This window comes from Triticum dicoccoides, chromosome 1B (assembly GCF_002162155.2).
Source record: "Triticum dicoccoides isolate Atlit2015 ecotype Zavitan chromosome 1B, WEW_v2.0, whole genome shotgun sequence".
Taxonomy (NCBI): Eukaryota; Viridiplantae; Streptophyta; class Magnoliopsida; order Poales; family Poaceae; genus Triticum; species Triticum dicoccoides.
Window position 1 is genome coordinate 513,010,492 of NC_041381.1, and position 22,109 is coordinate 513,032,600.

Consider the following 22,109-nt stretch of genomic DNA (forward strand, 5'->3'; position numbering starts at 1 on the left):
TCAACATAGTGAAGTAAATCATGAAGTTAAGTTGAAATTTGAAGACAAACCAAATGCGAAGATATTGCAAAAATAACGCCATGAGTGAAACACTTCAAACCAAGAAATTTGGTGGTGGCGTTACCCACCGTATAGGAAGTATTAGACCCAGACACGACGCACAATTATCGTGGCGCTCCAAAGTCAAATTTCACGTTAATGTATTCACACTCAGAATGTAAGTCTTCATTGATTGAACATATACTTTACTTCGTGTGTTGCACATCTAAGTCATCAACATGCATAAGTTTTAGGATGTGTGCCTGATCACAGGACATTTGAGGATTCCAAGATATTTAGCTCACACCGTAACTTGCAAAACCTTTTCTCATCCAAGGGCTTTGTGAAGATATCTGCCAGTTGCTTTTCAGTGTTGACGTGAATGATGTCAATATCTTTCTTCATGACATGATCTCTGAGAAAGTGAAGACAAATTTCAATGTGCTTTGGCTTCGAGTGCTGGACTGGATTGTTGGCAATCTTGATGGCGCTTTCATTGTCGCGGAAGAGAGGTACTTGTTTCAGATTGACGCCATAGTCCTTGAGAGTTTGCTTCGTCCATAGAAGCTGAGCGCAGCAAGATCCAGCAGCAATGTATTCAGATTCAGCAGTTGAGAGTGATACATAGTTTTGCTTCTTTGAATACCAACAGACAAGTGATCGTCCCAGAAAGTGACATGTGCCTGATGTAGACTTGCGATCCACCTTGTCACCAGCATAATCAGCATCCGAGAATCCAACCAGATCAAATTTTGAGCCCTTTGGATACCATAATCCGAGTGTTGGGGTGTAAGCCAAATATCAAAGAATTAGCTTCACAGTTAAGTGATGCGATTCCTTTGGTGCCGCTTGGAATCGAGCACACATGCAAAGACTAAGCATAATATCTGGCCTAGATGCACATAGGTAAAGTAAAGAACCAATCATGGAGCGGTATACCTTTTGATCGAACTCTTTACCATTGTCGTCGGGACCCAGATGGTGTTTGGCTGGCATTGGCATCATGTAACCTTTGCAATCTTGCATTCCAAACTTCTTCAGACAGTCTTTGAGATATTTTTCTTGAGATATGAAGATGTCGTTCCTTTGCTGACGAATTTGAAGACTAAGGAAGAACTTCAGCTCACCCATCATGGACATCTAATATTGCTCTTGCATCATGTATCCAAACTCATCACTATACTTCTGGTTGGTGCAGCCGAAGATAATGTCATCCACATATATTTGGCATACAAACAGTTCACCATCATATGTCTTTGTGAAGAGTGTGGGATCGAGGGATCCAGGTTTGAAGCCTTTTCTCTTCAGGAAGTCTTTGATCGTATCATACCAAGCGCAAGGAGCTTGTTTGAGGCCATACGGTGCTTTGTTCAGCTTGTACACCATATCAGGATGTTTTGGATCTTCAAAGCCAGGTGGTTGAGCAACGTACACTTCTTCTTCAATCTTGCCGTTGAGGAATGCACTCTTCACATCCATTTGATATAGTAAGATGTTGTGGTGGTTAGCATAGGCTAGCAGTGTGCGAATAGCTTCAAGCCTAGCCACAGGAGCAAATGTTTCATCGAAGTCAATTCCTTCAACTTGAGTATATCCTTGAGCAAAAGACGTGCTTTATTTCTGACGACTTGACCATGCTCATCTTGCTTGTTTCGATATATCCATTTAGTGCCAATAATGTTATGCTTGCGAGGGTCAGGACGCTTGACAAGTTCCCAAACATTATTCAGCTTGAACTGTTGAAGTTCTTCTTGCATGGCTTGAATCCATTCAGGTTCCATAAAGGCTTCAACAACTTTCTTGGGTTCTGATATTGACACAAATGAAAAATGCCCATAGAAATTTGCTAACTGTGTTGCTCTTGAGTGAGTAAGTGGACCAGGTGCATTGATGCTATCAATTATCTCCTCAATTTGTACTTCATTTGCAACACGAGGATGAACTGGACGAAGACCTTGGTCATGCTGATCATTGTCATCATTGGGAGGATTGTCTTTGGTCTGAGCATTGTCTTCAGGTTGTTTTGGTGCAGAAATGATAAGTTCCTCTTCAGGCTGTGCTTCAGAAGGCATGATTTCACCAGTTCCCATCAGCTTGATAGATTCGCTGGGAGGAGCTTCATCTAGTGTACTTGGCAGGAGCTCTCTTTGTGAACCATTGGTTTCATCAAATTGCACGTCCACAGTTTCAACGATTTTATAGTGATAGAGGTTGAAGACTCTGTAAGAGTGCGAGTCCTTTCCGTAACCGAGCATGAAGCCTTCGTGAGCTTTAGGTGCAAATTTTGACTTGTGATGGGGATCCTTGATCCAGCACCTAGCACCAAATACTCTGAAGTAACTAACATTTGGCTTCTTGCCAGTAAGGAGCTCATAGGATGTTTTGTTCAGAAGCTTATGGATGTAGACACGGTTGATGATGTGACATGCTGTATCAATAGCTTCAGGGCAGAACTTTCTTGGTGTCTGGTACTCATCGAGCATTGTTCGAGCCATCTCAATGAGGGTTCTGTTCTTGCGCTCTACAATGCCATTTTGCTGAGGTGTGTATGGAGCAGAAAACTCATGAGTGATTCCCATTGTATCCAGATAATGATCAAGCCCGGTGTTCTTGAACTCAGTGCCGTTGTCACTTCTGATATGCTTGATCTTGATGCCATAATTGTTCATGGCTCGATTTGCGAAGCGTCTGAAGACATCTTGCACTTCAGTCTTGTAGAGAATTATGTGCACCCATGTATATCTTGAGTAGTCATCAACAATGACGAAGCCATAGAGACAAGCTGTTGTTGTGAGGGTAGAGTAGTGAGTAGGGCCAAATAAGTCCATGTGTAACAGCTCGAAGGGTTGAGATGTCGTCATGATTGTCTTCGAGGGGTGCTTCGCCCTAGTCATTTTTCCAGCTTCGCAGGCACCACACAAATGATACTTCTTGAACTTGACACCGTCAATGCCTATAACATGCTTCTTCTTGACGAGTGTGTGTAAGTTTCTCATGCCAGCATGCCCCAGCCTCCGATGCCAGAGCCAGCATTCTGAAGCTTTTGCAAGAAGACATACGGCAAGCTGTGGACCTGCTGAGAAATCTACCATGTATAGATCATCTTTCCGATACCCTTCAAAGACTAGAGACTTGTCAGATTCCATTAGTACAAGGCAACGATATTTTCCGAATAGCATAATCATGTTCAAGTCACAAAGCATTGAGACAGACATTAAGTTGAACCCAAGGGATTCAACAAGCATCACTTTATCCATGTGTTGATCCTTTGAGATTGCAACTCTACCTAGACCCAATACTTTGCTTTTACCAGTGTGAGCAAATGTGATGTGACTCTTGTCTGATGTACGTAAGGTTGAGTCCATGAGAAGACTTCGATCACCAGTCATATGATTAGTGCATCCGCTGTCCATAATCCACTCTGAAGCATGAGGTGTCATATCCTATAGTGCAGTTAGGAGGATAGGCTTCACAAAGTGTGTTGTGAAGCATAAGCATTTGACTTACACAAGGATTATCACAGCTTAGATCAAGGTTAGAACTCATAGTATGACTGGTAAGCGATTCACATGTGAAATACATAGTAAGACCATTTTATCATGCGTCCCTTATAGTGTTTTAGGTCCCCAGCAATAGTATCGGACGCCTTTGATTGCTGGCTGGAGACCTCATTCTGCAAAAGAAAGTTAATTCTTCTTCACCACCCACATCTTCAAGGGTGGCTTATAAGCAATGAGTCTAAGTGCAGCATCTGAGAATTTCTCGGTCTTGGATCCCTAGCAAATAGCCTTGCAGGAGATGAATGATACTCATATGAATAAGCAGAAAAGTTCTTAGTTCTATGAACATAGCAGTTTGAAGACACACGCTCATATTCATAAGTTTGAGTGCGATTTCCCTGCAAAACATTGGCGTTAGGGTGACTCAGGTGAGTCCTGTATCTTTATGAAGCCGTTGGACCATATGACGCCTTAGGTCTGGGGTTTGTCTTCTTCCCTGGTGGTGTCATGACCACATTCACAGGAAGATTCTCAAGACAGCTTTTGGGAACCCAGATCTTCTTCATAGGTGGTCTATTCCTGCAGTTAGTACCAATATACCTGGCAAACACTTCACCATTCTGATTTTTGAACAGTTTATAGTTTGCATAAAAGGATTCATAATGATAATAGGATTAGCACAGGTAAAGCCAGATAAGGTGGATGGATCCACTGAAGGTTCCTTTGCAGCAACCCATGTGGTTTTGGGATACTGCTCAGGCTTCCAGTAGGAACCATCAACATTCATTTTCCTCTCAAACCCAACACCCTCTTTCCTAGGGTTTCGGTTCAGAATCTGCTTTTTGAGGACATCACAAAGTATCTGATGTCCTTTCAGACTTTTATATATCCCTGTTTCAAGCAATGTCTTCAACCTAGCATTTTCATCAGCAATAGTAGTGGTATCCTCAGCAGAGGGGTCAGTTACCACGTCAGTAGTTGAAGACAAAGCAACAGTAGAAGCAGTGGTAGCGTTATCACGCTCAATGCATTTTAGACATGGTGGTTCAAATCCATCCTGTGTAACGCAGATTTCTTGAGCAAGTAATGAATCGCACTCCTTCAGAAGATCTCCATAGTCCACTCTTATCTTTTCAAGATCTTGCTTTCTTTGAAGACATTCAGAAGAAAGCTTCTCGTGATCAGACAAGAGAGCATTATGTTGATCTTGAAGGGCGTTAAACTTGGAATGAAGTCTCTGAAGACTCTCAGCCAATGCTTTTGACTGATCCATTTCTTCGCCCAACATATCATCGCTCTTACTAAGCATGTTTTGAACCTTTTCCAAGGCTCTTTGTTGTTTAGTGGCAAGGGAAGCAAGTTTGACATAGCTGGGGCCAAATTCATCACCTGATTCATCATCACTAGTTTCAGAGAGGTAGCATTCAGTTACCTTAGCACCCCCTGCCATGAGGCATGGTGAAGATGAAGACGATTCAGGTGGAAAGGTCATCTCTTTAAGAGACTCCTTGTAGTCCGCTAGCCAAGGATCATGACGATTAAGATGACCTTAATAGACCTCAGAAAGCCGGTCCCAGATTAGCTTCGCATGATTGACGTGCATGACGTTCCTGAACTGATTTCGGGACAGACAGGAGCAGATGACATCCTTCGCTGTAAGGTTCAGTAGAGTGTACTTGCGAATGTCATCAGCCTCCGCCATCTTGCATAGATCGGTAAGACCAATCGCAGTGACAGTCCACAGTTTGCTATCCATAGCCATGAGTCGCTTCTTCATCATGGCCTTCCACCGAGGATACTCATGACCGTCAAAGGTGGGGAAAGATACATTCCTCAATCCTGCAGTCGACATAGCTAAACTCCAGGTGGTTAAACCGAATAACACAGAACAAGGGAGTACCTTGCTCTAATACCAACTGAAAGTGCTGGTTATCGACTAGAAGGGGGGGTGAATAGGCGATTTTTATCAAAGTATTCAAAACGTGGAAGTTTCGAAGACAAGCAATAGAAATGACCTAATTGATATGCAGCGGAAGATAAACTACAACAAGCAAGCCATAGTCAACTATGCAATAATGTGAAAGTACAAAGACTAATAGCAGCTTGGTAGTAAGGATCAGGATGGAAGATAGTATGAAGCCAATCAACGATAGTAGTCAAGCAATGAAGTCAAACATGTATGACAAATAGGCAATGACTTCACGAAGACAAACTCAAAGTAAAGGGAGGGAGAGGATAGAACCAATAACTTGTTGAAGACACAACATTTGTTGGACCAGTTCCAGTTGCTGTGACAACTATACGTCTGGTTAGGGAGGCTGAGATTCAACTCAGAAGACCGCGTCTTCACCTTATTCCCCTTGAGCTAAGGACACACAGTCCTCGCCCAATCACTCTGGTAAGTCTTCAAGGTAGACTTCCGAACCTTCACAGACTTCGTTCACCAGCGATCCACAATGACTCTTGGATGCTCAGAACGCGACGCCTAACCGGCTGGAGGATACACAGTCCTCAAGTGTAATAAGTCTTCAGGTCACTCAGATAGAAAGACTTCAGTGATGCCTAACACTCTTTGGCTCTGGGTGTTTGGGCTTTGTCCTCGCAAGGATTTCTCTCTCAAAGGCTTCGAGGTGGGTTGCTCTCAAACGACAAAAGTCGTGAACTAACTCTGATTAGACACCAATTTATGGTGTAGGGGGTGGGCTATTTATAGCCACAAGGCAACCCGACCTGATATGTCCGAAATGACCCTGGGTCATTAAGGAACTGACACGTGTTCCAATGGTCAGATTTCGAACACACACGGCAACTTTACTTGGGCTACAAGCAAAGCTGACTCATCCAGCTCTGGATAAGATTTTCTCTCATTGTCTTCGCTCGAAGACATAGGATTTGGGTTGAGCATCACTTCAGTCATTCTGACTTTGTTCACTTGGACCCCACTTAACAGTAGGGTGGTTCCTATGACTCAACAAAGAAGAAAAGGAAACAACGAAACTACACAATCTTCGCGCTCCATAGTCTTCACTCAATGTCTTCTCATGTCATAGTCTTCAATGTGAATATCTTCACATACCACCATTGTTGTCAATGTCTTCATACATTTTTAGGGGTCATCTCCGGTAGGTAAACTGAATCAATGAGGGACACTACCTGCGTTATCCTGCAATTCTCACAAACGCATTAGTCCCTCAACCAACTTTGTCATCAATACTCCAAAACCAACTAGGGGTGGCACTAGATGCACTTACATGGTACAATACCGGTAACCCCAGAAACTTTCCCGATGGCTGAAACTTCACTTCCGATATATAATTCTTTACCTCCGGACCATTCCGGAACTCCTCGTGATGTCTGGGATCTCATCCGGGACCCTGAACAACCTTCGGTTTACTGCATACTCATATCTCTACAACCCTAGCGTCACCGAACCTTAAGTGTGTAGACCCTACGGGTTCGGGAGACATGCAGACATGATCAAGACGCCTCTTCGGTCAATAACCAACAGCGGGATCTGGATACCCATGTTGGCTCCCACATGCTCCTCGATAATCTCATCGGATGAACCATGATGTCGAGGATTCAATCAACCCTGTATACAATTCCCTTTGTCAATCGGTACGTTACTTGCCCGAGACTCGATCGTCGGTATCCCAATACCTCGTTTAATCTCGTTACCGGCAAGTCACTTTACTCGTACCATAATGCATGATCCCGTGACTAGACACTTGGTCACATTGAGCTCATTATGATGATGCATTACCGAGTGGGCCCAGAGATACCTCTCCGTCATATGGAGTGACAAATCCCAGTCTCGATTTGTGCCAACCCAACAGACACTTTCGGAGATATCCGTAGTGCACCTTTATAGTCACCCAGTTACATTGTGACGTTTGGCACACCCAAAGCACTCGTACGGTATCCGAGAGTTGCACAATCTCATGGTCTAAGGAAATGATACTTGACATTTGGAAAAGCTCTAGCTAAACGAACTACACGATCTTTGAGCTATGCTTAGGATTGGGTCTTGTCCATCACATCATTCTCCTAATGATGTGATCCCGTTATCAATGACATCCAATGCCCATAGTCAGGAAACCATGACTATCTGTTGATCAACGAGCCAGTCAACTAGAGGCTCACTAGGGACCTGTTGTGGTCTATGTATTCACACATGTATTACGATTTCCGGATAACACAATTATAGCATGAATAACAGACATTTATCATGAACAAAGAAATATAATAATAACCATTTTATTATTGCCTCTAGGGCATATTTCCAACAGTCGGTGCCCAACCTATCAGCCTAGCCTGTCGATCACGCGCCAGTGACTGACCCCTAAATTGTCCCATTCGCAAGCGTGCGAAGGAAGACTCCGTCCCCTTTTTTCTATAAAAAGGGCATGCTAGCGTCAACACAGCACAACACAAACTCTTTCCCAAACCGAGCTATAATGCCAGGACCCATTGCCCACAATGAGACCACAACAACCAACCTTGGAGGTTTTGTGACCGTGCTCGCAAACCTCACCCGCCGTGCCTTTGCGTTAGAAGAACGCCCAAAATATGTTGTGTACCAAGGACCCTTGAGCGGTGAGAACCGTTAATTCTGGGCCACCATACACGTCTATGGTAGGGGTCTATCTCCAGAACGCCCCTACAGGTTCACCGGAAGGACAACTTCCTTTGAGCCACAAGCCATCCAACTAGCTGCTCGAGAGGCTATAGTTCAACTCCGGCACTTGTCGCCCAGAGTTAACCGTCGCTCGTTCTACTACTACCCCAGCCATCACGGGTATGGTAGGCCACCCCAGGTTGCCAACGGAGATCACGAGACGGATCCTGCATTGTTGCATCTGGTGCGCTATGTAAGTGCACTAGAGGATCTATTCGATCAAATCACTCTTGATCTGATCGCAGCTCGTGGAGAAATGATCCGCCGAGCCCCGGCTAGAGGAGAAGATGATCCCAACGCTGACAACCCAGTCGTGCTGTTCGGACAACTGATCGAGTCTGTGAGGTCTCCCCCAGTCATCGACCAAAACACCTTGATGACCCCAGAAGTGCTTCGTCGCCTTTTGGGAACACGCTCCAACGGGATTGTGGACAACAATCCCCGAGATGGTCATCACCGCTACCCCGACCCTGCAGTCCCTCAACCTCCTCCAGCTAACACTGACGGTGAGAACCGTGGAGAAGCCTCGACGTCTGCAAGGCACGCCCGCTTAGATATTAACGAGGTAGACTAGAGTCGCTCGAGTAGTACCGAGTCTTAGTATGTCCACGCCCTATAATTATGTGATCTTGTATCACCATGATTAAATGCTATTTGCTTGTGCACCCCTATTTTAGTAATAGCCATGCATGAGTATGTTGACGTGCGATTGCATTTTTAATCTCGGGCGTAGCTGCCAAAAACCAACCTCAACGACACAAAGTTTGCGCTATGAGTAAACTTTTTGATTTCAACCAACAGGAAAGATATTTTTGAAAGCAACTCTTAACAAATTTCGAGGATGAGATTTTTCTTAAGGGGGGTAGTGTTGTAACACCCCAAAAAATTTAACCTTGTTTTATTAATTAAAATTTTGCCAGGAAACTTAAACTTTTATTTGCTGGATTTCCTTTTGATTTCAGAACCATTCTTTTCTTTATTATTATGGAGTTTTTACCCCAACTGAAAACTTTTCAATCATTATTGGACTTATTTATCCTCTCAAATAAGACAATTCTTTTATCAGTGGGATTTTTTGCATAAATATATTTTTCCTGAGCCTTATTTCTTTAAAAATGATTTTTATAAGTTTCAGGGCCTCTTTTGCACTACAACCCTTTGATAAATTTATCTAAAAATCCCACCAAAATTTGGGGGTGACATATGATGTCCCTAAATCACTTTTATGCAGAAATATCCCTTAGTCATTTGGAGATTTTGAGTTTACCGTAAGTTTTTAAATCTGGTCAGATTTCACTTTTGCACTGCAACCTATTTAAATACTTCTATAAAACTTCCACCAAAATTAGGGGAGGTCAGTACGAGTATATTATTCATCTTTATGCAAAAACCCAGTTATGTCCTTTGAAAAATTTGAGTGAATCAACCTCATTTTCATTCTGGCCCAGTGGGGTGTTTTCTACTGCATCCCTAATTATTTGTGCTCTAGTGACCATGAGATTTCTCCTGCTTGTAGTACACATTAACAAACCCTTAAGTCCAAGAGAGTGGACCCATGGGAGGATTTTAAGTGCATGCAATCATGCCCTTTTCTTTCTGTCCAAAACTGAAGATTTGCAAAACTTGCACTAGCAAGTTTCTGGTTTTGCCCAAATGACCTTGCCATCCTCACCTACATCTGAAGAGACTCAAATCTGGAAAGTTTGGCCACCCCAAGAAATGCCTAAGTGCCCTTGGCATTTTGTCAAACACCTTATGGGCATGATCAGTTTTGACATGAGTTTTAGTTTGCACACTGGACCTACTTGTTTTGCCACACCACCATGTCCACTAATCTGCTTGCACACCCTAGCCAAGACCTGGTAAGCCCCAGCCCCACCCAAGTCTCCTAGCATGCTCTGGCATTTCACCGAACACCTGGTGCGCGTGCTTTGGGCGCGCCCAGATCGCATGTTTTGCACTCGGGCGCACCGAGCCGCCGCGTCTCGCTGCTGCCTACCCACGCCCGTTCTGGCCCCTCCTGTCTCCCAGTCGACGTACCCGACCCCACCCTCACCGCAGAGCCGCCTGGCCCCCTCCTGGCGCCCTACAGTGCCGCCACCGCAAGGCGCCACCGCCGCCTCGACAACCTCTGCACTGGTCGGCGCCGCCCGAGCCACACCAACGTGCCAGCTCGTCAGCTAGCGCCCGTCGCCGCCACGTCGCCCTGTCCTCTACAGAATGGCGGTCGCCGACGATCCTATCCACGGCCGCCGTGAACCGACATAGCCGCACAATAAGTAGGGGCCCTCGAGCTCATCCAGCCACTCAGGCAGCCTCAGACCATTCCCTCGAAGCCCCACGGCCAGTAATCGTCGGGGGAAAGCCTTCTTCCCCGTCTTCGGCCGGCTCGGCCGCCGCCACGCTCCGGTCCGTTTCGTCGCGAGCAGGCCCTCTCCCCCCTTTCCAGCGCCACCATTCTACTCCCCTCGACCGTGCGGAACTGTCCAGCCTCTCAATCGTGATCGGGAACCACCGTAGAACACAACCCCAAACCCACCCGAAGCCTCCTCCGCCGCGGAGCTCGCCCCGACGACTCCCTCCACCCTCGCCGACCCAGCAACCACGGGGAGGTCTGCCCAGAGCTGGCGGATCCCACCCTGCCCTCGGATGCCCCCGAGGAGCCGTCGTCCACCGGCGAAGATCGCTGGAGCTCCGCCCCCGTTCGGCCAAATGAGAGGGAAGGCGGGGGAGACCGGTCAAACCTGACCAGTGGGCCCCCTGGAACCACTGTCAGTGACCACGGGCCGGTCCACGCTGGATAAGTGGAAGCGTAAAAGTAAAGTACACCTTCGACGTGTTCAGTTTTCGAAATATTTTTTTTTCTGTTTTATTTTAAAAACATAGTTTGACCAAAACTTTGACTAGCTATATCTTTTTAAATAAAACTCCAAATAAGTTGATTCTTTTTCCTACCTCTCTCAAATTTAGTCTAGTTTATTTTAAGATTTATTTGAAAAAAATTCAGACAACTTTTTGCACTGTTTTGAAACTATATGTTAATTTGAATAATTTCAAAAAATAGGTTTTTGAAGAAGAAGTCAACTTTCAAAAGGCACACCCCACTTACATACTCTTGAAGGCAAGCATTCTGAACCCCGGCATAGTATTGTGTGTGTTATTTGAGACGATTATAACACCACCTTAATATGGCAAACTCGTTATTTTATGTGGTGATACGATCATTTGCATGAATGCATATTGGAGATTTCCTTGCTGTTGGAAATGGTCATGCTTGTGATAGTAATCATCCTCGTATGCTTTTCGTGCCTGCTGGAAGGAAGCCGGGAAAGTCTCTGTCTTGGGTAGACCTGAGCTTGTCCCTAGTTTCTCGTCGAGATGAGTGTGTCCGGTATGGCATGATGGGGTATGATGAGTGGTGATTCTGTCTATTGGATGAAATATATTCGTTATGCTAATCATGCAGGGAATACTTAAACCTCCTGAGTCGACCATAGATCGAGTCTTGTTCCAGTAACCCCCATACTTGTTTTGTACTACCACTTGTCCCTACAGCAGGTAGGGTACGGTTCAGTAAGTTGTCAACCCCTTTCTAGCACACACCATACAGAGAGGCCATGGTGGAAGATACCGACTGCATCCGGTAGGCATGCCACCTGGTCCAGGGGCATGGGTGTTTCCAGTTGGGACCGAGAGGGGGGGCCACCCCTTAGAGCGCGTGATATAAGTTTGATCCCATGCTACATGAGGTTGTAGCCTCCCCACTTAGAGTTTTGCTTGACAGGTGTCATGGGTGTTTCCATACATCGGTAAGTTAAGCTGGTGTGTGCAGGTCAGGTTTGTTTTCAATTGAAAGACCGTAGACAGAATTAGTCCCGATGGACTAAAGGAATCCGTTACTCGTGGGTAAAGAGTACACCCTCTGTAGAGATTAAATCTATTCGAATAGCCGTGTCCATGGTTAAGGACTACAGTCTGGGTTGGGTCAAGTGTCGGTCATAGTGTCGGTCTTCAGAGGAGAAACTACTAAACCAGAACATGGATCATGACGTGTGACTTATGATTATGATTATTATTATTATGGACTAACCCCTTTATATTATTTGAAGTATTGAGTATCCCTGGGACAATTCTACCTCCTGGATATTCACTGTGATTGTTTTCCTATAAGCCCTTTATGTGGTGTCGCTCAGACGCCCGACTGTGGCATGCTGTTATTTATTTACTTTATAAGCCCTTTATGTGGTGTCGCTCAGACGCCCGACTGAGGCATGTTCGTTATTTACTCTCCTTTCGAGGCGTCGCTTCAGACACCCGATCGGCATTTTATTACTACTCTGTGATTACATATTCATGTTGCATATAAATAACCTGCTTGCATGCATCAGGGATTTTATTTTTATGACTGATGTTGTGATCATAGAATATTTTAGAGCATGATTTGTTATATTATACATGTGTTCATAATGTTTGCGAGTACATTCAAAGTACTCACTGGCTTGTCCCTGGCTATTGTCTTGGCTAGATTTCTTGCATGGAGAGGAGCGTTGCGATGACAGCCCGGAACCTAAGCAACGGTGATAGCAGCCTCGCGAAGATAGGAGTTAACCTGGTCAGCTATTCCTGTGGGAAATGGAGTCCCATAGACGTTGATGATCCACAAACCGCATCCGCCATCAACCGCTAGCAACCTTATGTTGTACTCATATGCCAGAATGGTCTTGTACTACATATTGTGTATTTTTGCTTGGAGTTTCTGTATCAAGTTGGTGACTCATCAGCTAACAGTAATCCTGGGGCTGGTGAGCACAAAGGCCATTTTCTGGGAAAATAATACCCAGAAAACCGGTCGTGACACGCATGCGCTGGCAGGTGCACGGGCGCATGAAAGTCGGTGGGACCTCGTAGAACCCCGTGGCATCAAGCTCGGCGACAATGTGTGGCTCCCAGCCCATCAATGCCACGGGGATGGGCGCTGGCGCAGTCGGGGAGACGGGAGCCGGAACGGGAGCGGGGACAGGCGCGGCGTCTTCCCGCAAGGGCAGTTCAAGCTCATCCCAAAGCACCTTATGTTCTTGAGACTCCGGCTCGGTGTCTTCCTCATGAAACTGGAACACTAAGGGCAGACCATCGTGATGTGGCATGGCGTATGTTTAGGTCGGGCTAGTTGGAGGTTGATGACAGGAGAATCGGAGAGGTAGAGAGAGGATTGTAGCGATACCGAGTAGTGCGAGGTTGATTTTAAACTGCGGCGCCGGCGACATTAAAAGTGGGAGCAGTTGGGACGATGGTGGGCGGCGGAGCCTGGTCAAAGGGCTCGCCTTCCGGTGAGTCTGCACAGCGGTCTGCTCGCACGCCTCCCTGACAGCCGACGCAGCAGTCTGCTCGCACGCCTCCCGTCAACTCACACGCTTGCTGGGACGACACCTGTCGATGAGAAGCGGGGACTCGTGGCGGCACGTAAACGCCCACGGTTTCAATAGTGAAAGCGTTCACGTTAACGTGACAGGTCTTTGTTCCAAAATACCTTGGCTCTTCATTTGTGCAACTTGTCATAAGCAGCTTGTCTCGAATTGAAGAAAAAACATACGAAGTAATATTTGTGCCATATCACGTGACCATGCTCAGTTTCAAGAATTTATGCTCACTTTTGGATTTTCTAAAATTTAAGATCCAGGATTCGAAACAATATCATAACCTGCATCATGCAATAAATTTTCAAGCCGTACATCTGTCCTGTTGTATTTCTTAAGAATGGATTTGGTCAAACATTTTGCTTAGTTAAACCTCCTTTCCGATTTATAGGGCTCAATTCAAAAATCTCACCAACCAAGGTAGATGGTGAGTGGTGGAACAATTGTTGTAGTTTTCAAAATCACTCAATTAATGCACTTGTTTTCCTCAAAACTTGTGTTTACGAATGCATTAATTGCAATGCATGCATGCATAAAGTACATGCATTGGTCAATTTTATCTTAATTCTTGCATGTAATGATTTATTGCACTTTGAAATCTGAACATGTGATGGGGAACAACCAAATTGAGACTTATAAAATGGGAAAACTAAAATTTTGAGATAAGCCCTATAAACCGTAAAAGGATAATCCCTGCGTACCAGTGCATTGCCTGATATATTAACTCAAGTACTAGGCACGAACAAACGGGCTCAATTCTGTGCTCATCCTAGTGTAGTAGTAGTACTACTACTACTAGGAAATGCAGTTGGCGGGTGACCTTGACGAGCGGCGACCGAGGGAATTGAACCGTGCTCGGCACGGTAGGTAACATTGTCTAGTTACTAAAGCATCCCTCCGTTGTTCACCGGTAGTCATTATGGACCGGGGACATGAGGGGAATTTCCTAGGGCTGGAATTCTGGCCGCCAGATATTTCGCCTTGAAACGCTGAGGCTCGACTGGTTGGGGTTGCCTAATGTGCGTACCACACACGCCACCGAAGGACACGAGCCCGTTTTTTTAGGATCAACACGAGCCAAGGTCTAGCTGGTACGCCGTTGGGTCCTACCATTCAAGAATACGAAAGGAACCGTTTAAATTGCCAAACGAATCTATGTGTATTACAATACCCGTATTTTCCTTGCAAATACTAATCTCAACATGGTAATTGATTTATGACGAGTTGTTGAATTAGAGTGAGTTTGTGATATAGTGATCTCAACGTGGATCTCACATTTCATGGTATCCCTAGTAAGTTTTCCAATGCAAATTCAAATTTAAAAGATGAACAATATGGAGGTGAGAAAACTTTGTATGTATCAAGCATATGACCACACACACACACACACACATACACACACGCGCACAGAGACACACACGCACAAACACAACAACAATCCAATAAGTATAGTGCATCTATTTTTCCAACCCATGCATGTATGACACGAATTCAAAAATACTCCTTCTATTCCTAAATATTAGTCTTTTAGAGAGTTCAACAAGTGACTACATACGGAGCAAAATGAGTGAATCTAGACTCTAAAATATGTCTATATACATCCGTATGTGCCAGTCCATTTGAAGCCTCTAAAAAGACTAATATTTAGGAATGAAGGGAGTAAAATGTAAGACATCCATGGTCCTCAGTTCAATATTTAAAATGAACATGAATATTAAGTCTAGTACTACAGTACATGCAAATGTTGTGTTTAGGCGGAGCTATGATTGTCGGGGGTCAACCCCTCGACCTTAGATAAAATTGTGGAGCTCTGTTTAGGGTTGTTTAGATTATATTTATCCCCACCCTCCCAACCGCCGATTAGTTGTGCACACCCCACCCCTCCTCCCCGGGAGAATATCATGTGCCCCCATACCTTAGATGCTATATGCCGATACGAGTTGCTTGGAGCTTGTAGATCTAAGATATGGCAGCTCACATGATGTGTCTTAATTTTTTTGTAGGAAACCTTGATGAGTTTGAGAATTTCACACAATTTGTACAAAAACTACTTAGATGCCCTTTGATCCCATATCCAACGACCTCGAAGCTCGTATCACCGTAGCATCTAAGATGAAGGACGACATCATATTCTCCTGTATGTAAGAATATCATGTGCTACCACACCTTAGATGCTTTGGTGATACAAGCTCTTCGGAGGCGTTGGATTTTTTACCCAACACCTCCTCGATGGTTCAAATGTTTTTTTGCAGATAAGCCCCAAAAGAGTTCGGCCACTGCTTACAAGCACAAAGACTGCTCAGATGCCATGCATTGGATCTCAGATCAAACAACCTCCAAGCTCGTATCACCGTAGCATCCAAGCCGCGATATCACCTTATGTTTTCTCGCACGGGAGAATATGAGGTGTTCCCGCATCGTAGATTCTATGGTGATATGAGTTCGCTGAGATCTAGCGGCCCACAGTAGGAGGTTTGAATGTTTTTGCAATATACGGCTGATAGAGTTTGGGAAATGCGCAGAAAGTACAAGTACTATGCATGTTCCATCTGATCACTGATCATACGACCTAGATGCTCATCACCGTAGCGGGTAATTAAGCAACGGGGAGCACCTAATATGAGCACCGGGGAGCCGTTGGATCGAAGATGCAGCGGCACACACGAGGCCTGAATGTTTTATCTACAAAAAATAATCTTTGGAGAGTTTGGAAATTGCGCATAATCACAAAGACTACTCCCGAGCCATTGGATCTCACTTCCAACGGTGTAAAAATTCGTATCACCATAGTATCTAAGCTGCGGGGTGGATGTGATATTCTATGCCGCTATCATTCTTGTTCTAAACTTGCAAAATACGTGTAACTCGTGCAGTTACTTGTCTAACCGCGCAAAGTGTTTGTTCAAAAAAACCATCCTAAACTGAAATATCGGAACAACACACGGGGGGTCCCACTTGTCATTAATCAAATTTGGACCTAAAACTAACAAATCTGAAAGATGAGATTCGAACTGGCAACCTGGACTACAAAGTGTAAGTCGATAGCCTGAAAAAACGAACGGTTGTTGGCTTTGTCCCATAACTTGATTTTATACAGTACTTGCGTTGAGTAGAGTAGAGGGAGTGCCTTGTAAACACGTGCATGACCGTTGTCTCACTTACTGGTGGGTCCCAGGTCTGCGATCTCAATCTCTCTTCTCTCCATCGTCTAACCTTTGCACGGGCACACACGAAGAGCGGCGCTAGCTTGCCATGCTGTTATTACAACTAAAAAAGCTTGGAAAATAGAAGAATCACCTAGAACAAGAGACGTTGTGGCTGGTCGAGACGGAGCTAACCATGCCACGTTTGCATGATGCAGCTGTGTGGCTAGTGGGGTGTTTTCGACCGACTGGCTGGGTCCCAAGGTTGAACCATAGGTACTACGTCTGATACAGTATATTTTTACACGCACATTTTTCCTCCATGCCGAGACGTGGCACACCCTACCGTGCAGTTTCCGGGTCCTCCCGAGTGGTGCACGCATATATTCTTCCTGACGTGGTATGCCCTACCGCACGTTTTCTGGGTCCTCCTCGGTCGTAGCACCGAAGCAAGTAAATGAGTCGTCAAATCACGAAAGACCACCTTTCCCGCCGAGTACATCAGTGAAGCACGGTGGCTAGCTAGTTGGGCTAGTTCGACCGATTAGCTAGGCCGCCGCCACATTTGTTTTTTCACCCCTTTTTTTATCTCCCTCCATTCGGAATTACTTGTCTCGGAAATGGATGTATGTAGAACTAAAATACGTCTAGATACATCCATCTCTGTGACCAGTAATTCTGAACGGAGGGAGTACTTGCCGGCAGGTAAATTTAAATATCCACCGCGGCGTTGCTCTGGTGTTTGGGTGCGGCAGGATTTTTAATTTTTTGATTGACTGGAGCAGGCGCGGCAGGATTTTTAATTTTTTGATTTACGGGAGCAGGCGCGGCAGCAATTAGTCACGATGACTCTGCCTGTAAAAACCCACTGCTCCCTGATGTGAGAAGTCGATGACTGGTGTTTTACTGTGGTGAAAACCAAAAGATTCCCCGCTCCTCGGCTGGCTCTCTCCGCCTTCCCGTAGATTGCATTGCCTTTCAGCCGTTTCGCCCCCTTTTCTTCCTCTCCCCATTGCTTCTACCTGGTGCCATGGCGGCACAGCAGATCACGGAGTCCGAGGTGAGGCGCCTGACACAGGAGCTCCATGCCAAGGATGCGGAGCTCAGGGCCAAGGACGTGGAGCTCCGTGAGCTCAAGGAGGAGAGGAGTGCCATGCTCCTCTGTTATGTGTGAGAGTTCACGGAGCCTCAAAAGCGGCAGGCGTCCACCACAAAGATGCTCGAGGCGTCGGCGGCGTTGCTGCAGAAAGCGGGAGATACCATAGGCCGTTAGGGGAGCCGGCTGGAGCGCGAGCGGGCCGATCGTGATGAGGTCCAGGATCGCCTCAGTCACTTGGTCAACCAAGTTGCCACGCACGTGTTGCGGCTGCGTGATGCATACCGTCGTGCCAGCGTGACGATGCCAGCCGTCGGGCTAAACCCGTTCGACCACCCGGTCGACTTCAATGAGCTGCGGCTTCCTGACCTGGTCTCCTTCTTCACCTATATCTCCGAGGAGCTGAGCCGTCTCCGCGCGATGGTGGGGGCTGAGCTGGACAAGGAGGGGTTGCGGGCTGCCGTCGCCGTTGCCGGGCGAATCCTTTCAGGGCTCCATCACCGGAATCCATTCGTGCCATTTGACGCCGTCTTTGACGAGCTTGCTCTCGTCGACCGGGAGTGGGCTCTACAGGTGGTTGCACCCTGCATCACCAACGTCGTGCGCCTCGAGAAGCAGAGGGACTTCGGTGGTGTTTAGGCGCCCTCCGCATGGGCATGTCCATGTCTCGGTGCAACATGACCGTTGGATCAAACTCAGAAGATGCAGATCAGACACTGTAGCACAAAGCGTGTGGGTGTGTTTGGTTGCATTCTCATCTCAATATAGTTGTTTCCTCTTCGTGTATTTTTGTCAACCTACTAGTGTGGACTCATGCACCCTTCATGGTTCATGCACTCTGCCAAACACCCAAAAGTGGGTCGAGAAGGGAACTTTTGCTCCCATCCCATGCACCCTTCATACACCCTGTCTAACACTATAGGATGTGATTCATATGGTTCATGTTTCGTGGAGTATTGTAGCACCCTACTCTCCGTGCGCTGTGGACCTAGTTCTGTTAACATTGATCTCACCGTTCATTCTCGACCGAACAGTCGAAAAAGCGGTACTATGTTACATATAGGAGTAGTTTACATGCGCACAACATCATTTGTTATCGTCATATCTTACTACACTAGCAACAAGATTGTGTAGTACTGACGTATGAACCACTGCACATGCCTAGTAGTAGGAGCACCGTGTATGTTCAAGTGGCTGCCGTGTTTCGCACTCCTCCGTCGTAAGAGTGGAAACGCTTGATGTAATCATTTTTTTCAGAATGAAAAATAGTGGACACGCTCTACCGTGCGGGTCCTCCTCCAGCCATGCACTAAATTACTCATTTTCGCCAACGTGTGGGATAGCCAGCACCTGGGTCCACCAGCCATGCACTAAATTATTCCATAGTAGAGTGACGGTAGACTACCCCGATCGAACCGCTGCAGTAATGCCCAATGAGCCGTCAAATCACAAAACCCCCTCCTTTCCAACACTAAGTTGGACGGACGAAGCAACCATCATTTCACTCTTCTCTCTCAGCTTCCTCTCTTGAAGAAAACCCCCACTCGCTTCGCTTCTCCCTCATCTCGTTCCTCCTTTCACTCTTCTCTCTCAGCTTCCTCTCTTGGATGGACACCGGAGCACCGGCCGACGTGATGTCTATGGGTCTGGCCAAAACCGTCGAGGCTCATGGTACGAAGAAGCGCAAGCACCCTGCCGAGACTACCGCAAACAAGCTCAAAGCCATTACCCTATCCAAGCCCCCATCTCCGGGATCCCTCATTAAGCAAGTCCAGGTAATGTCTCTTGTTGACGATCTTTTTCTCGATCTTGATCGTGTTTTTTCATCTAACACGCAGTACTAGTACTGGTAGTACAGTAAAACTTTCTGGGTGATCTTGCATGTGATTTTAGTGTGCCAAATGACGGTTCTAAATTCCTCTTTTGACCAAAACATGCGAGAGGTTGACACTGATTTCTTATAGATTACTTTCAACTACTCCCTCTGTCCCAAATTTCTTGTCTTAGATTTGTCTAGATACAGATGTATCTAATACTGAAATGTGACTTGATACATCCGTATCTAGACAAATCTAAGACAAGAATTTTGGGACGGAGGGAGTAATTTATGAACATCAATGCTACCTTTTAAGAGGGTATATTTGCCTCAGTAACTTGTGTTATGGATATTTCATGTAATCCCTCTGCTCTCATGCCTTTGAAGACATGTTCTAGTGTCTTTGTTCACTCATTTCTGTGTGTATATGTAGTCATATATGGAGTATAATATCGAAAATCATCTTATATTTCTGAACGGAGGTAGTAATAAAATATGGTTTCTGTTTGAATTAGAACCAGGTCCGCGGTGGAGATGAAGTTCTCAAAGTCATGCCGAACTGGAAGACCTGATGATGAGTTCTACTGGTGAACTATCCAGCTACTGTGTCCTTGTCGCCACGTGTCCTGGACTACTGTTTTCCTGTAGCATTGTTGTCAGGCGTGTTCTTGAGGTTGTACTTGCCCACAACAATTTCCTAGTTGTGCCTTCGATTACGAAGGGTGTGATTCTTGTAAAGCTTCCCAACAAATCTGATGTGGCCTGTCTTCATCATCATGTTTATGAGTGGAAAGTCCACTCTGTTAGGTTCTCCAAGGTTGACAAGATGGTGATGGTGCATGTAGACATATCACACGAAGTCCATGGCCTAGTCAGTTATGCGGGGTTCATCCCGTAGGCCGGTGGCAAGAAATAGTCTGCAGAGTTTAGTTAGTGCAACTTTGCTTGTCTGTAGTAAGTACTATTGTTCAGTACTTGATTTGTGTTTGTGAACCCTGTATTGTTTATTAGTACTGCCGCTTTTGGTGTGTGGTCAGTCCTGAGAACGGTCTATGTTAATGTCTGTCCACTCAATTCAGTCTGTACATTTTGAAGTATCCAGATCATATTTTTTGTGAGGACGGTTTATCAATTATGGTTACACTCCAATATCTGTATGCATTGCAGGGTTTATCGCACCCACCAGGATTTCCAGTCCCATGGATGTTCGGTCCATACGAATTGTCACGACCTTTGGACTATCCTGCTTGTGGGAGTAGGCAGGGCCCCTGCATGCCACGCGTAGTTGGACGATCAATCTTCTGTTTAGTACTTCAACATAGTGATTTCCTGGTAAGGATTCATTCATGTCACGTAAAGTAAATCTTATTGATTTACTGTCTAAATCTTATTGATTTAATGTCATGTTTTCTTTCTTTTCCTGCAATTTTACGATGCAGGTTTTGCCATGTGACATTCATCACAGAATAAACCGTTTGGTTTGCTCTACGATGGCTATTTTTGCAGGCTTCACTTCTTATGCTGTGTCAGTAATGAAGGCAATGTCCATCACTTATATTACTGGAAAAAATTGGATCAGTCTGTTGTCTGAGTACAAGCTAAATCCCCATGATGAACTGCATTTTGGTTTAACAAAAACGCCACAATTAGTCCTTCTCGCGTTTAAAAGAAATGAAGAAAAAAAACTGGATCACGGTCACGGATCCTAGTCAAGTTAGAAAGCTGATCATAGCAGACCAGACACGATCACCGCTGTCTCGCACAGATCGAGCACCGGCAGTTGCTCTAGCACTGACAGGGGAAGCAGCTCACTCTGATCCAGCTGAGGATTGGGCACCGACCGCGTCAGCGGATTAGTCTGATCTACCAGAGGATCGGGCATCAACACCCGCACCAGCTCTACAAGGAGCACCATCTCCGGCAGCAGCAGCGGCTTCGGCACCTGCACCAACACTTGCACTTGCATTTGGTCCGGCCCGTGCAGTTGCACCGACAATAGATTGGGCTGCAGTTCGCACTTCATATACCAAAGTCCTTACAAAAACTGACATGTCCACCTTCTTGGTAAGCATTGGCCGCCCAAGTGCTTCGTTCCTTTTTCTTTCCATGTTGTTTCACATGATTCACTGTGTTGATCTAACTGTTTGGGTATGTCTTCTTGTTTGCAAAAATAGAATTTCTAGAGCAACGAGGGAGTTGTTCAACAATCCGGGCGACCGCGGCCAAGTTTCTCTTACCATGCGCAGCCTTGGTGTGAATGAACCTGCTCAATATACCGTAAGTACAAAGGATGGTCGCATGATGATTGATGCTAAAGGATGGTCAAGGTTCAAATCTAAATCATATCTTGCGGTAGGGGATGATGTCAAAATTGAACTTTCTCGGCAAGGAGAGCTGGTCCAAATCAACTTTGAAATTCTTTA